The following is a 15,214-nucleotide window of genomic DNA, read 5'->3' as shown; positions in this document are numbered from 1 at the left end:
GGGGGCGAGGAGAGATATTCGATAGTTCCTTTTCTCACTGATGCATCCCAATGAAATCCCAGCAATCAAACCAACGTTTTGTTCCGCACCTCCTATCCAATCAAAATCTATTCCAAGGTGTCTGAGGCAGGGGAAAGAAAGGAGGGATTGAGCCCCCAAGTTGCTAGACCGAACATAGTTACAAGTCCAAAATCCATCAATACGAACCTATAGAAACCTTCAAATCATATGTTCTCAATTAACGATTTAGGCTTCAAAGTTGACTTTGGTCTAACTCTTTGAAGTAAGCTTTCAAGTTAGCAACCAAGTGTAACGCCGTTTAACTTTAGTAGGAATTTACATTTTATAGGGATATTAAGTGTTTGATTTTGAAATACAAGGGTGTGTCTATAACGCAGTCCATATTATAAGGTGTTTAAATTTTTTGCTCAAAGATTAACCCTTCCTTTTCGTTATGAACACATGTGATTAAATGATAAGAAGTTAAAATATTTGAATTTTCACCTTTCTTCTCTTTATTCTTCAGCTCGTTTCGTCATGCTTTCTGATCTTTGCATTCTATTTCATTGGTTCCTGATAAATTGCATTCTATGCACTGATCTTGGTGTTCTTTTGTTCTGCTTGTGGTACTAATTTCGTTATCAAATTACCAGTGATGTTGAAACTATACAACAATTCTGTGGCCTTTAATCTCCTTTCTGTTGAAGTAAGATGGATGATCTGATGCCCTCCTACCCCTTTTATTAAGCGCCGGAAGATAACAATACTTTTAAACTATAGTTTCTACCTCCAACACCTTTTATTCCACTCCTAGGCTAATGAATAATGCTTTATTTTTTCTTATTTTGAAAATGCAGAATCTCTCCAAGTATGGGATTGACGACTTGCCTGATGAGTGCTTATTGCCATACTTTGCTGTTTGAACTTCCACGAGGCAGCAAAGAACCTGTATTCTCTCGCCAGCGCTGGAGATACTTATGGGAACATAAATTTTGCAGAAATGAATTATATAACCACGACACATTTGAAATTGAGGCAGCAAAAAAGTTTGTTGAATTTTCATGAGGTGCATTTATTGAGCGTTTAATTTGCTGAAACATTGGCGACTCTCAATTTTCCGATTTGTTAAGGTCCACATAATACAGGACGTTATTGAATTCCGATTTCTTGAGCTCGTTCATTATCTAAGTCTAGGTCCATGAAAATCATCAATTGTGAAGCTTTGAAGACTATGAAGATTCATGCTGCAGAGCTTGTGTCTTTTACATACATTGGACGTACTATCAAAGTGCCTTTCAAGAAAAGTTCCCCTCTTCTCTCAGCTTAACTGTTTGGAGAAGATTATGTGATTCTTTTTATTTTTGATGCTCACAAGCACTCTAGCTATTGTCGAAACTCTGAAGAAGCTTAAACTGGAAGTGTCATATGAGGTTGTAACATACATCTACCCTCTTTCTTCTTCCTTCCTCACTGTAGTCTGCTTCGATATTCAAATTTAAGTTGTTAACATGGTTTCCTTTCAAATCTTGTTAGTTTTCTAGGAAATGCTGGGTCATTCCCAAATGTATACTCTCAACTTTGCCACTAAAGAGTTGGAATTGGACATCGCCACAGAAGAGGGTGATGGCCTTTGCTTTTCTTCATTCTTGACTAAGTGTTTCTCCTCAGTTATCAAGTTTAACCATCCAGGTAACCGTTCTTGTTGCATATGCTTCTCCTTTATGCATGCCCACTTTCTTGCCTTCTATATGTTATTTGACAAAAAGTCTTACCAATGTCAACCTAAACAAGTTCTTTGAAATGATGTGCTGATTGTTTGAACTCTTTTAAACTAATCTAGCACTGGAGCAGTGTAAGTTAAATCTTAAGAAGTTCTAAGATGGCACAAGTTACCATAAAATCTGAAGAAGTTCTGAAGATGGTACAATTTACGGCAAATATAATGGCACCATTAAATTAAAGCATCATCCTTATACATGGAATGCGATACATTTTTTAATAAAGAATACATGTATTGGAAATCGGATAAAGCCTAAAACAACAGAAGAGAAGATTATTGTACAATAATGAGATTGATGAAGGAAATTTAAAATGTTTATGCCAATATTAAATTACTCTCGAGAAGGTTGATAAGGAGTGGCATTTAAGTAAAGGTCACCCTTTAGCAATAGTTATTCCGGATAATTCGGTCAAGTCCAAGTCTCTTGGCTTTGATCCCGGTTGGAGTTTCCAAGTCAAAGTGATAAGAGCAATTGAGCCAATGGCAAGTAAAGATTAGCTAAACAATGACATTCCAGGACAAATTCTTCGTCCACCACCAAAGGGAAGAAACTCAAAAATTATTACACAAAAAATCCACACAGCTTTGCTCAAAATCTCTCTGGCTTAAAGCTTTCCGCGTCATCCACAATATTTTGGATCTCTTCCCAATGCCCAAACATTAACCAATAACTTTGTCTTTGCAGGAATAGTGTAGCCATTTATATCCGTATTCTTCCCTGCATTCTCTTGGGACCAAAAGTGGAGACGGTGGATGAAGTCTCAAAGTTTCTTTAATGACTAAACTTTAGTATTTCAGCTCCTCCACATCATTTTCATCAAAACATACTTTGTCCCTAAAGGCTTCTTCGCACTTCTGCTTGAGCTTTGGTGAATACACTTGGATTCTTCATCATTTCAGCCATAGCCCATACAGTTGTTGTTGATGAAGTTTCTGTTCCGGCAGCAAACATGTCCTGCAAATTAATAATTCCAAGTTGCATATTAGATTATTTTTCTAACAAGAGATCTTATTTCTAGAAAAAATTAAAAATCTTGTAGCTAGCAATGAATAACGGGAGTAAGAATAAGCATAGGATTGTAGTATTGAATAGTACTTACAACGATAACAGCTTTGGATATTGTCGTTGGTGATGGGAAATTGAAGACTTGTATCATTCATAAGTATAGTAGGACATCAATTAGATTCTTCGCCTCCTAATGCGCCATTACTCTTGCCAGCTGCAAGATTTTTCTTGTGCTCGTTGATGACATCCTCAACAATGGCGTCTACCTAAGGTGGGCATTCAAAAGTTTACGCTTCATTCCACTGAAAACATGAAGAAACGTAGGGAGGGAAGATGGCTACCACATCAAAGCCGTCTGCTAATCCTATACTTCTCTGATCTTTTTGGCAAAAATGTCTTGCCCCTTGAGTACTTGCCCAAATTCTGATCTCACGTCATGGAGCTTGCAAACCAAATTATTCTCTGCGTAAAAATAACTAGCTCACGAGAAGAAGAATCTGACCGATAGAGTCAATGAGACGAACGACTCCATCACGTCTGATGGAGCTGAAGGACCGAACATTCTTTGCATTGAGAAGTTCCATGACACAAATTTACCGCATTTGTCTCCAGTGGTCGCCATAAGGGCTAAAGGCAATGTCGGACTGGTTATAACAGATAATGTCCATGGCTACAATTTTAGGCCTAGATGCAAAAACGATGTCATGATTTTTAGTACTTTCTTTGCATCTCCCTAGAAGTAACCACAACTGCAGAAATTTCACCTAAACTGAAGGTGCATAAAGTGGTCCATATTTTGGCTAAACTCTAAGGACATGGTGGCGGTTCTCCACCAATCATATGAAGCATACTTCCTAGTATTGGTATTTTCCATGGACCTGGTGGCAATTTTTTGCTTTGGCTATTAGAGTTCTTCCATTTCCCCTCAACAAAAATAGGAAAGATAGGAATAGGAAAATGGAAACCAAGCTGGGAATTGCATTTTCGGAGACAAATGGAGGATTATTCGATGATTCTTCTTTTCTTTCTTTCTTTTTCATTTTTTTCTCCTTTTTTTTTCTCCTTTTTTTTCCTCTTCCTTTTTTACTTTTCCTGTTCTCTTTTTTCATGGTTTCACTTCTGCGAGTATGCGTGAGGCTTTTATAGGCATTTGTTTTGGCAATAAACGGAAAGTACAAATAGTATAATATTTTCTGCAATTTTGTTTGTCAACATCTGATTAAAGCAGACTTTGTTTACTTTCTGTTGACCATTAATTTTCATAGGCAAAATATTCAGCTGATAGAGAGCATAAATGATGTAATTATTAGTATTGTGGACTAATTATTGTGAAGCCAAAATCAATATTTTCTTTAGTAATCTGAAAGTATGGCCAGCAAGACTTTCAAATTTTGGCGGCTAGAAATTTGATACTAACAAATACTTAAATAAAACCCGAACGAAATGTGCAGTTGCCACCATGGAATTAAATGGTCCTGCTTTGTAGTTATTGTTGGGCAAAACACATACGAAAGTAATATAGTCAACAAGTAATAAAGTGATAAGCAGAGTATCATTTGCTAATAAATTGAATATCAACCTCAGATCTATTCTATAACATCATCCTTATATAAATAATTATTCACTATAAAAGCTAAGTTTTTCTTAGAACCGATTTTTTAAGTTATATTATACACTACTAGAAATCCGGTAAAAGGAGACACAAAAAGCGACCAAAGTTGGTCGCTTATAGGCCCAAAAAGCGACCAAACATGCCTGGTCGCTATATTTGACTGACAAATCATTGTCTGAATCCGAAGAAATATCACCAACATCCCATTAAGCTTTGTACGGATCAGACTTGGAAGAAAGTTGAGAACAAAAACTTCCTATAATCTTTGTCATCACAGAGTCTTATGATACCCGTTTTTATGGGAACTGCCCATGACCGACGGAAAATTCCATCACCATCAACCTTGTCACTATCAATTAAACTTCTTTTCTTTCTTGGAGAATGAAGTATAGAATTCCTCCATTACCTCTTCTTTTATCTACTTAGGAAATGTTTAAACTCCTAACCTACACCATAACTATTTGAAACCCAGTTCTTGCCTTCTCATCATCGTTGTCGCTAATGAAGAAGAACAATTAAAGGCACACTCTGCCAGGTACTGTGTCTTAGTTATTCTTGGTGGAAGTTTCCTTTGCATGTCTAATATTACCATCACCCTTCTACAAAAATCCTCCCGCAATCTAAAAATTCCAATACATAAACCAATAATTTTAATTCATATCTAAAGGTTCAACTCATATCCAAAAAAATTCAATTACCAAATCTAAATTTCAATTCATAAACAAAAATTCCAATTCATAACAAAAATTCAAGTCATACTAAAAGGTTCTAGTCATAACGTAACGGTTCTAGTCAAAATTATATAAAAGTAAATCAACATACTTAATGAAAAGTAAAAAACTTACATGTATGTAGTCGAGGCTCGACCCTCCTTGCTTCATTGGCAATCATAGCTGTCTGGTGGCTTTGATACAGAGAATAACTTGGATTACAGTACCTGGCAGAGTGTGTCTTTGATCAATTGTTGATCTCATTAGCTACAATGATAATGAGAAGGCAACGAGATGTATTTCAAAATAGTGATGGTGTATGTAGGATTTAACATTTCCTAAGTAGATAAAAGAGGTTATAGAGAAATTCTCTACTTCACTTTCCAAGAGGAAAAGAAAGTTGATGTGACAGTGACAAGGTTGATGAAGATGGAAGGTTTTCCATTGGTCGTCCGCAGTTCCCATAAAACGTGGTCATAAGACTCTATGATGACAAAGATCATAGGAAGTTTTTGTGCTCATCTTTATTCCAAGTCTGATCCGTACAAGCTTAATGTGATATTGTTCATTTCTCTAAATCGAAAAAATATCACCAATATCACATTAAGCTTGTACGGTCAGACTCGAAAGAAAGTTGAGTACAAAACTTCCTATGATCTTTGTCATCATAGAGTTTATATCCACGTTTTATGGGAACTCGACGACCAATGGAAAACCTTCCGTCTTCATCAACCTTGTCACTCTCAATTAAACTTCTTTCCTCATGGAAAATGAAGTACAGAATTCCTCTATAAGCCTCTTCTTTTATATACTTAGGAAATATTAAATTCCTACCTACATCACTATTTTAAAACAATGCCATTGCCTTCTCATCATCATTGTCACTAATGAGAAGAACAATTAAAGGCACATTCCACCAGGTACTGTGTCTTAGTTATTCTTTGGAAGTTCCTTGCATGTCTAATAACGTCATCAACCTCTTCTACAAGAACAAAACCTAAAAACTAAAAAGTTTATTCATATCCTACGAGATCAAACATAAACTAAAGGTTCAATACATATGCTAAAGGTTCAATACATATGCTAAAGGTTCAATTTATATACTAAAAGTTCAACTCATATCCTAAAAGGTTCAATTCATATCCTAAAAATTCAACTCATACATAAAAGATTCACTTTATATCCTACAAGTTCAACTCATATCCTAAAAGGTTCAATTCATATCCTAAAAATTTAACTCATACATAAAAGATTCTCTTATATCTACAAGTTCAACTCATATCCTATAAAGTTCCAATTCATATCCTAAAATTTAACTCATACATAAAAGCTTCACTATATATCCTAAAAGTTCAACTCCATATCCTAAAGGTTCAATTCATATGCTAAAGGTTCAATACATATGCTAAAGCTTCACTTTATATCCTACAAGTTCAACTCATATCCTAAAAGGTTCAATTCATATCCTAAAAATTTAACTCATACATAAAAGTTTCACTTCTTATCCTAAAAGTTCAACTCATATCCTAAAAGGTTCAATTCATATCCTAAAAATTCAACTCATACATAAAAGATTCACTTTATATCCTACAAGTTCAACTCATATCCTTAAAGGTTCAATTCATATCCTAAAAATTTAACTCATACATAAAAGCTTCACTATATATCCTAAAAGTTCAACTCATATCCTAAAAGGTTCAATTCATATGCTAAAGGTTCAATACATATGCTAAAACTTCACTTTATATCCTACAAGTTCAACTCATATCCTAAAAGGTTCAATTCATATCCTAAAAATTCAACTCATACATAAAAGATTCACTTTATATCCTACAAGTTCAACTCATATCCTAAAAGGTTCAATTCATATCCTAAAAATTTAACTCATACATAAAAGCTTCACTTCTTATCCTAAAAGTTCAACTCATATCCTAAAAGGTTCAATTCATATCCTAAAAATTTACCAAAAAATCATTTCAAAATCAGTGTATTTCGGGTTATAATTCACAAGAAAAAAATCATAAACCCTAAAAGTTTAGGTGTTTCTCTCTCTTAACCATTTTCATCCCCAAATTAGTAGGTGAAATTAAATTAGTAGCTACTAACAATTATCATAGATTTAATTTAGCTAAGAACAATTAATTTTTACAAATCAAACTAGAAGGAATTAAACAAAATCAGTGTATTTCGAAAAAAACAAAGAAAGGAGAGAGAAACCTACTGGACAGTGGATGACTACGGCGGTGGAGCAGCTGCCACCGGCGGGCGTCAGTGGAAGCGGTGGCGCCGCTGCTGGAGGGAGCGGAAGGGGAGGGGTGGTTTGAGAGTGAGAGAGAGAAGAGAGGATTGGGAAAATGTTTTGAAGAAAATAAGAGAATGGGAGGGGAAACCCGTTTTTTACACTCTGTTTTTTAAAAAAGCGACCAACGTTGGTCGCAAATTTTGGTATCCAATGTGTATTGACTATTTTGACCAAAATAGCGACCAAAGTTGGTCGCCAATTTCTGACCGTTTGACCACAATGGCGACCAACAATTGGTCGCTATATCTTTAATTTATTTTAATTCAATTTAATATATATAGGTAGGAATATGAGTTATATTCGATACGGTATTACCTAATACACTTATACTTAGTGCATAATATGGCGTAAGTACATATATTATATATATAAGCTATATTCGATACGGTATTACCTAATACACTTATACTTAGTGCATAATATAGCGTAAGTACATATATTATATATATATGAGCTATATTCGATACGGTATTACCTAATACACTTATACTTAATGCATAATATAGCGTAAGTACATATATTATATATATAAAGCTATATTCGATACGGTATTACCTAATACACTTATACTTAGTGCATAATATAGCGTAAGTACATATATTATATATATATGAGCTATAATCAATACGGTATTACCTAATACACTTATACTTAGTGCATAATATAGCGTAAGTACATATATTATATATATAAGCTATATTCGATACGGTATTACCTAATACACTTATACTTAGTGCACAATATAGCGTAAGTACATATATTATATATATATGAGCTATATTCGATACGGTATTACCTAATACACTTATACTTAGTGCATAATATAGCGTAAGTACATATATATTATATATATATGAGCTATATCGATACGGTATTACCTAATATAATACACTTATACTTAGTGCATAATATAGCGTAAGCATATATTATATATATATATGAGCTATAATCGATACAGTATTACCTAATACACTTATACTTAGTGCATAGTATAGCGTAAGTACATATATTATATATATATAAGCTATATTCGATACGCTATTACCTAATACACTTATACTTAGTGCATAATATAGCGTAAGTACATATATTATGTATATGAGCTATATTCGATACGGTATTACCTAATACACTTATACTTAGTGCATAATATAGCGTAAGTACATATATTATATATATATATATATATATAAGCTATATTCGATGCAGTATTACCTAATACACTTATACTTAGTGCATAGTATAGCGTAAGTATATATATTATATATATAAGCTATATTCGATACGATATTACCTAATACACTTATACTTAGTGCACAATATAGCGTAAGTATATATATTATATATATATAAGCTATATTCGCTACAGTATTACCTAATACACTTATACTTAGTGCATAGTATAGCGTAAGTAACATATATAAATATATATAACTATATTCGATACGCTATTACCTATAACTTATACTTAGTGCATAGTATAGCGTAAGTGTATATATATATATATATATATATATATAGACACACACGCCCACTTCGTAGTACTATTCATCCCTTGTATTACAAAAGTATTAACGACTTACATTTATATTATTTACTATATATTATTTACATAGTAAATATAAAAGTGATTTTTAATTTTGACCATATAGAGACCAACTTTGGTCGCTAACTGTAAATGAATTTAATTTAGCGACCAAAAGTTGGTCACTAACTGTACATGAATTTAATTTAGCGACCAAGTTTGGTCACTAAATTTTAATCAGATTTATTTATATTTTATATAATATTTAAATTAATAATAAAAATTATTAAATGTTAGAACTGGGTCCCACATTTGCGACCAACATTGGTCTCTATTAATTAAGCGACCAACTTTGGTCGCTAACTTTTGAATTATATTTATTTATATTTTATAAGTTTTATAAAATAATAATAAAATTATTAAAAAAATTTATGTGGGTCCCGCTTAAGCGACCAACATTGGTCGCTAATCTCAGTATATCTTTGACCAAACAAGTCTGACCAGTCCAGTCAACAGTTTGACTAAATTTGCGACCAAATAGCGTCCAACTTTGGTCGCTAAAGTATTTCAAATATTTTTTTTTATTATTTTCGGCAGTTTGGCGACCAACTTTGGTCGCTTTTTTTGACAGACCAAATTTGGTCGCTAATCTTTGGTCGCTTTTTACAGGGATTCTAGTAGTGATACCTCTTTATAACAAATTTTTACCTATAACAGCAGTAACCATATTTATAGTAGAACACTTGTAAAATTATCCCTCTATAACAGCTCAATAGAATATTTAAGATTACTAATAACAATTCTAAAAATGTGCACACAATCTTTTTCATTGAGCAAAGTTTTTATCCTGCATAAGACACAAGATTTGATCTGCACATGATATATTTTCAAGTGCATACATTTTTGCTGAAAATCTGTGCACGAATCTTTGTCAATTCAAGTATTATATCGGTAGTAAAAGAATGAAATCTACGAAGCTACAATTAAAAAATTCTTCCATCAATTTGGAAAGAATTTATTTTTCTAGTAGCATTAAAATCTGTGCCTTAGAGTTTAAATCTTTGTACGTTTAGTTAATGAATTTATTAATAATATATTAGCTTTCTTCAATATATACCTAGTGAAATATGCATATCTTCTGAGATTTTAAATTTGAAATCTTTTCTTATCTTATATATGTAACATTAGAAAAAATTAATTTTTGGATAAGTTTTATCTATAACAACCAAAAAAATAGTTAAACGTCAAATGTTGTTATAGGTGTATAACGGCCATTCGCTATAAAAGCCAAAAATTTCAAAACAAATGATGATGTTATAGAGAGGTTTGACTGTATTAATAAATGAAACTAATACAATAATCTATTCAAGTGATTTCTCAACCGTTGGATGTGATTAACTAAAATAACTTAGAAATTACAAAAGAAATAATTAAAATAAGCACTCGAACAAATGACGTAGAGTATCATTTGCATATAGACTTATTATCAACTATTAATAAATGAAACTAATACAATAATCTATTTAAGCGATTTATCAACAGTTGGATTAACTAAACTAACTTACGAATTGCAAAACAAAAAATTAAAATATGCACTTGAACAAATCACGTATGTAAAATTGGATTTAGTTCAATAGAAGAGAATATTCCATTGTTATTCCTTTGAATTGATTAATTAATTTATCTAGTTTATTAACACATGATTAATATTGATTAAAAGAATTTCTCGAGTTCTTACTCGTCTATTCAAGTTAACCTAATGCTTACATGTTTATGAAATTAACAAGAATGCATAAATATCTCATGTATAATACCCAAGCAAGACGATTATGTGTACGCCTATTCTAACCGCAATTCTGTTCTTCGATGCCCAAGTTCAAGAACTTGCTCTACTAAGTATATTGCCATCTAAAATTCTCACTTTTGAATTTAATTCTAGATTCATATTGATAGATGAGCAGTAAAAAAATTAAGCTTAGGATTAAATATATAAACTAATATTAATAAAATCAAATTCGTCAATTCAAGCTTCAAACAACAATATTCATGTAAAACCCATAACCTCATAACTAAGCAAATTAGCCACTCATAATCGTGGCAACTATCTCAACTAACTCTCAAGAGTACATAAAAATTAAAGAAAGAAGAGAAAAAGAAAAATTCAAGACGAATTCCACGGTCTCTAAACTCTGTAATGGCTTTCTACGCGCTTCAAGATGTCGAAAAAATCATGGGTCAAATTTACTCTTTTCCTTTTTCGAACAGCTTCAGTTATTGAGGTCTTCACGGACGCTTCACGCCTGAAGCAACTTGAAACTCGCAGCTAGGGATGACAAACAGGGCGGTGCGGGTGCGGGTTTAGTGCTATGCGGGGCTGTAGAAATACTCTTCATAAAAACTGATGCGGGGCAGGGTCTATGCGTGTTCACACGGGAGTAAGGATTTTTCTTCTTATTCTGAGTTCCCTGTGATCACCATATGACTCATAAAACTTGCTTCTCAACAAATTGCTAATCCTTTGGAGAAAGAAAACATAAACAACTTATTTATTATATTAATAATAATTTTAGATATAGTTCGTCAAAGATAATACGTTAATAGTACTTAGAGATATTTTCATAATCTTAAAAGAATATATTTTCATAAAAACTAAGACATATAACAATCTGTTTTGTGAAACTGAATTGTGATGTAAAGACATTCATTAAGGGGTATTAGAAATAGTATTACAGTAACGTGAATACTGTTTTATCATGAATACTAAATTAATACACTAAGGGATCATTAGCGTTTTTAAAAATGAGTAGTAATTGCTTTTTTTTTTTTTTTAATTGAGATTCAGCACTTAAGAAACAAAAGAACTTTTAATTTTTTGGTTGATTAAATTGATAATTCCAACCAAAATATAAAAAGAAAATAAGTAAACAAAATGGAAAAAAAAACATTTATGCGGTGCGGTGCGGAGCGGGTACGGCGGACGCGGGTCTATGTGGGAGCGGGTGGATGCAGGTGAAAATATGATGTGGGGCGGGGCGATTTGAGATCTTCGCGGGTTTATGCAGGTTTGCTCCGCAACCGCACCGCACCGCTCCCCTTGCCATCCCTGCTTCACTTCTCTTTTCCGTTGCACGCTTAGAGGCTTTGGACTTAGTTTACTGCTTAAGCTCCTGAAGATTCCTTTGCTACATGCCCAGCTGGATGTGATACATTCAAGTATTTGTTCTTCAATTCCTTGCATTTATGCATTAACTTCACCTCCAATGAATTCCGGAGTCATAAAAAAGCAAAATTAAAAAACCAATAATTAAGTTGAAATCCTTGCGCATGAATGGCAAATGTTTTCAAAATAAAGTAATGTTTGTTTGACGATTGATTATATGAGTAGCAAACATTATTTATGATGTCCCACAGCACATTAATTACTACTCCCTCCATTCCAGTTTATGTGAACCTATTTCCTTTTTGGTTCGTTCCAAAAAGAATGAACCCTTTCTAAATTTGGAAACAATTTAGCTTAAACTTCCAATTCTACCCTTAATGAGAAGCTTTTATAATCACACAAATACTCTGGACCCCATTTTAACTTGTTTAGGACCACAAATTCCAAAAGTCTTTATTTTTTCTTAAACTTCGTGCCCAGTCAAACAGGTTCACATAAATTGGAACGAAGGGAGTATATATCTTAAAAAATAATTAATTTAAACAAATACTACACCTATTATGTTGGAGACGCCAAGGAGGAAATCAAATAAAAAGGCTGCTGAGTATTAATTGGTGAGTATCTGGTATATTATATAGTCAAGTAAGGCAACTGAAGAAATAAATTTTAAATAGACAAGAAAAACAAGATGAAGCTGACCATTATATATGAAAGAAGTAGTTTGTTAAAAAATAAGGGAAAAGTGGGACTTTCCCACATCGATGGTCTAAAGCTCCTTTATGCTTTTTATGTTCTTGTCCATTTTATATATTTGTTTAAGAATATACACTATTAAGTGTATGTGCGAATATTTATTTATAAATTATATATATATATATATATATAGTAATATTAAATACTTGGACTTGGGCTTGGGCCGGGCTGGTTATTAAATTAAAATTTTATTTTTTATTTCTATAATAGAAAATCTGTTTTATTTGAATTTAAAATTCAAATAAACAGACACATCTGTTAATGAAATAAAGTGTCTTTTCGGAAAAGGCCTGACTTTTTCTCTATAAATAAACACGAGTTTCCCTACAAAGATAATTCAGAAAAATCTGCAAGTATCAATTTGTGGCTTGTTGTATCCCGAAGAAGATTGTCTGTATTTTTCCCAAATCTGTATACGGGCAATAACTTCTCTAAGGAAAGTCGTTATCACGCCTCAAGCTTTCTTCAATTTCGCTTTCGAATATTTTTTTTTTAACAATATATAAATACTTATGCCTTTGGGTCATCTCACTCATCAATCGAGTTTCTATCTTCCACAAAAAGTTAAGAACAAAAAATTATCTTAATATTTTGTGGCAAAAAATACTACGTACAAATTTATTAGCAATGGCCTTAATTAGCTGCAGTTGGCAATAATCATGTGAAAGCATGGAGAAGAAGAGATCGTTCGACCCGTCACCAACTTCTCTCCTAGTCTTTGGGGCGAACGTTTTCATTCTTTGTCCATTGACAATCATCTAGTGGAGGGGCAGCCCGGGCCAACGTGAACACAACTATACTATAGTGACAATCCAAGGAATGAGGTTGTGTAGAGAAATAAAAGACTACATAGCTACTATTGAGATGTTGTAATTAAAGGTATAGTGATAATGTCTCTGAAGGATGAGCTTATATAAAGAAATGGGACACTACAAAGCTAATACTGAGATATTACTCAGAAGAGAAATAGAAGACTAAACAGTTACTACAGAAAATCTTATTCTTTTTAATCTTGCTGTTTGTAATCAATATGTAACCCAAAAAAAAGTATGGCTATGCAGTAACACCTGATAATAAAAATATGTGTAAGAAGATAAACTATAATGTCAAATAAACTGTTGCAACACTGGAAGTAGACTAAAAATTTCCAAAGTACTCTTGTAGCACTAAATGAGCTAAAAAAGAATTCGAGAAAAGAAAGTTTTGCAGCTTTTAGAGAGACTCATAAAATTCGGATGAAGGTCGAGAAATAGGTCGAACATAGTTAACATTTCATTAACAAGTGCAGAAGTCACAAGGTTTCCAGTGACTCTGAAGAACACGCCGATTTCTCCCATCAACTTGTCCATTCTCCTGTCATATGGATGAAAATGAAAACTGCTTACAGAGAGCTTGCGGCGTATACGAATAAAAGAAAAATTAACAAACTCAGAAAGAGTGAAGATAGCCATGATGCTTGTAGAACTTTGGAGTTGAATAACCAGATTAATATCAAGAGAGGAGAAAGATGGAGAACAGGTTTGGTTATCCTTGCTGGTAGCAAGCTTGGGACCGGCTAACGTTAAGGACCAGAATATGATGCACAAAGAGAAAGACACAAAGGGGGACGATGACCTTTACTATGAAACAATGAGATCATAGTAAAAGAAACATAGCATAGAAAAGCAAATGCTGCACTAGATAAACCTTGTGGTCATTGGCCTGATCTGCAAGTCCATCTTAGGAAAAGTACGCTGATCACGCCCATCTATGCCTTATAAAAACGATAAAGTGGACGTTGCAAATATAATCTGAGTATTTAGCCCAGCGTCGAATCCTCAGGGAATTAACCTACCAATTACTTTTGTTAGACTCACTAAATTCTGCGTAGTCAACTTCCCAAATATTTTGAATAACAATTGGTGGTGTTTTTAATAGCTATAATTGAACGAAATTAAGTAAACGAAAAACTAACTACGATTGAGGTGTAAACAATTAAGAGAAGGATCTAAGGATATGATTTCCCCTATTTATGGAATCCCTTCCTGTTATGTTTCATATAGATTTGCTTAATCGTCTTTATCAATCATGAGCACTCTTACTACCGTAAATCTCTCCCGAGTAATTACGACAATTTACCAGACGCACTCTCCCGAGTTACGCTAGCTGGCTTTTATTACAGCTCACTTTAGATCACACCCAAGGGTTCGTTATCCCTAATCCCGCCTTTAAACTCTCGGTTATTGATCCCTCATATACTTTGAGAGTGGTGTTGTTAAGCAATTTTCTAAATATGCACTCTCTCCCGAGTAATACATACTAAATAGGCACAGCTAATTGAGGATCCTATCAATTAACTACAACAAGAACGTATTTGAACAAATAGA

At 33.2% G+C, this 15,214-nt stretch overlaps 1 pseudogene; it reads right to left on the bottom strand.

Annotated features, from left to right (window-relative positions):
* Nucleotides 1-2,072: 2,072 nt before the first annotated feature.
* Nucleotides 2,073-14,299, bottom strand: LOC109237624 (annotated as a pseudogene).
* Nucleotides 14,300-15,214: the final 915 nt, after the last annotated feature.

This window comes from Nicotiana attenuata, unplaced genomic scaffold (assembly GCF_001879085.1).
Source record: "Nicotiana attenuata strain UT unplaced genomic scaffold, NIATTr2, whole genome shotgun sequence".
NCBI lineage: Eukaryota > Viridiplantae > Streptophyta > Magnoliopsida > Solanales > Solanaceae > Nicotiana > Nicotiana attenuata.
This window is presented reverse-complemented; position numbering and strand designations above follow the sequence as displayed.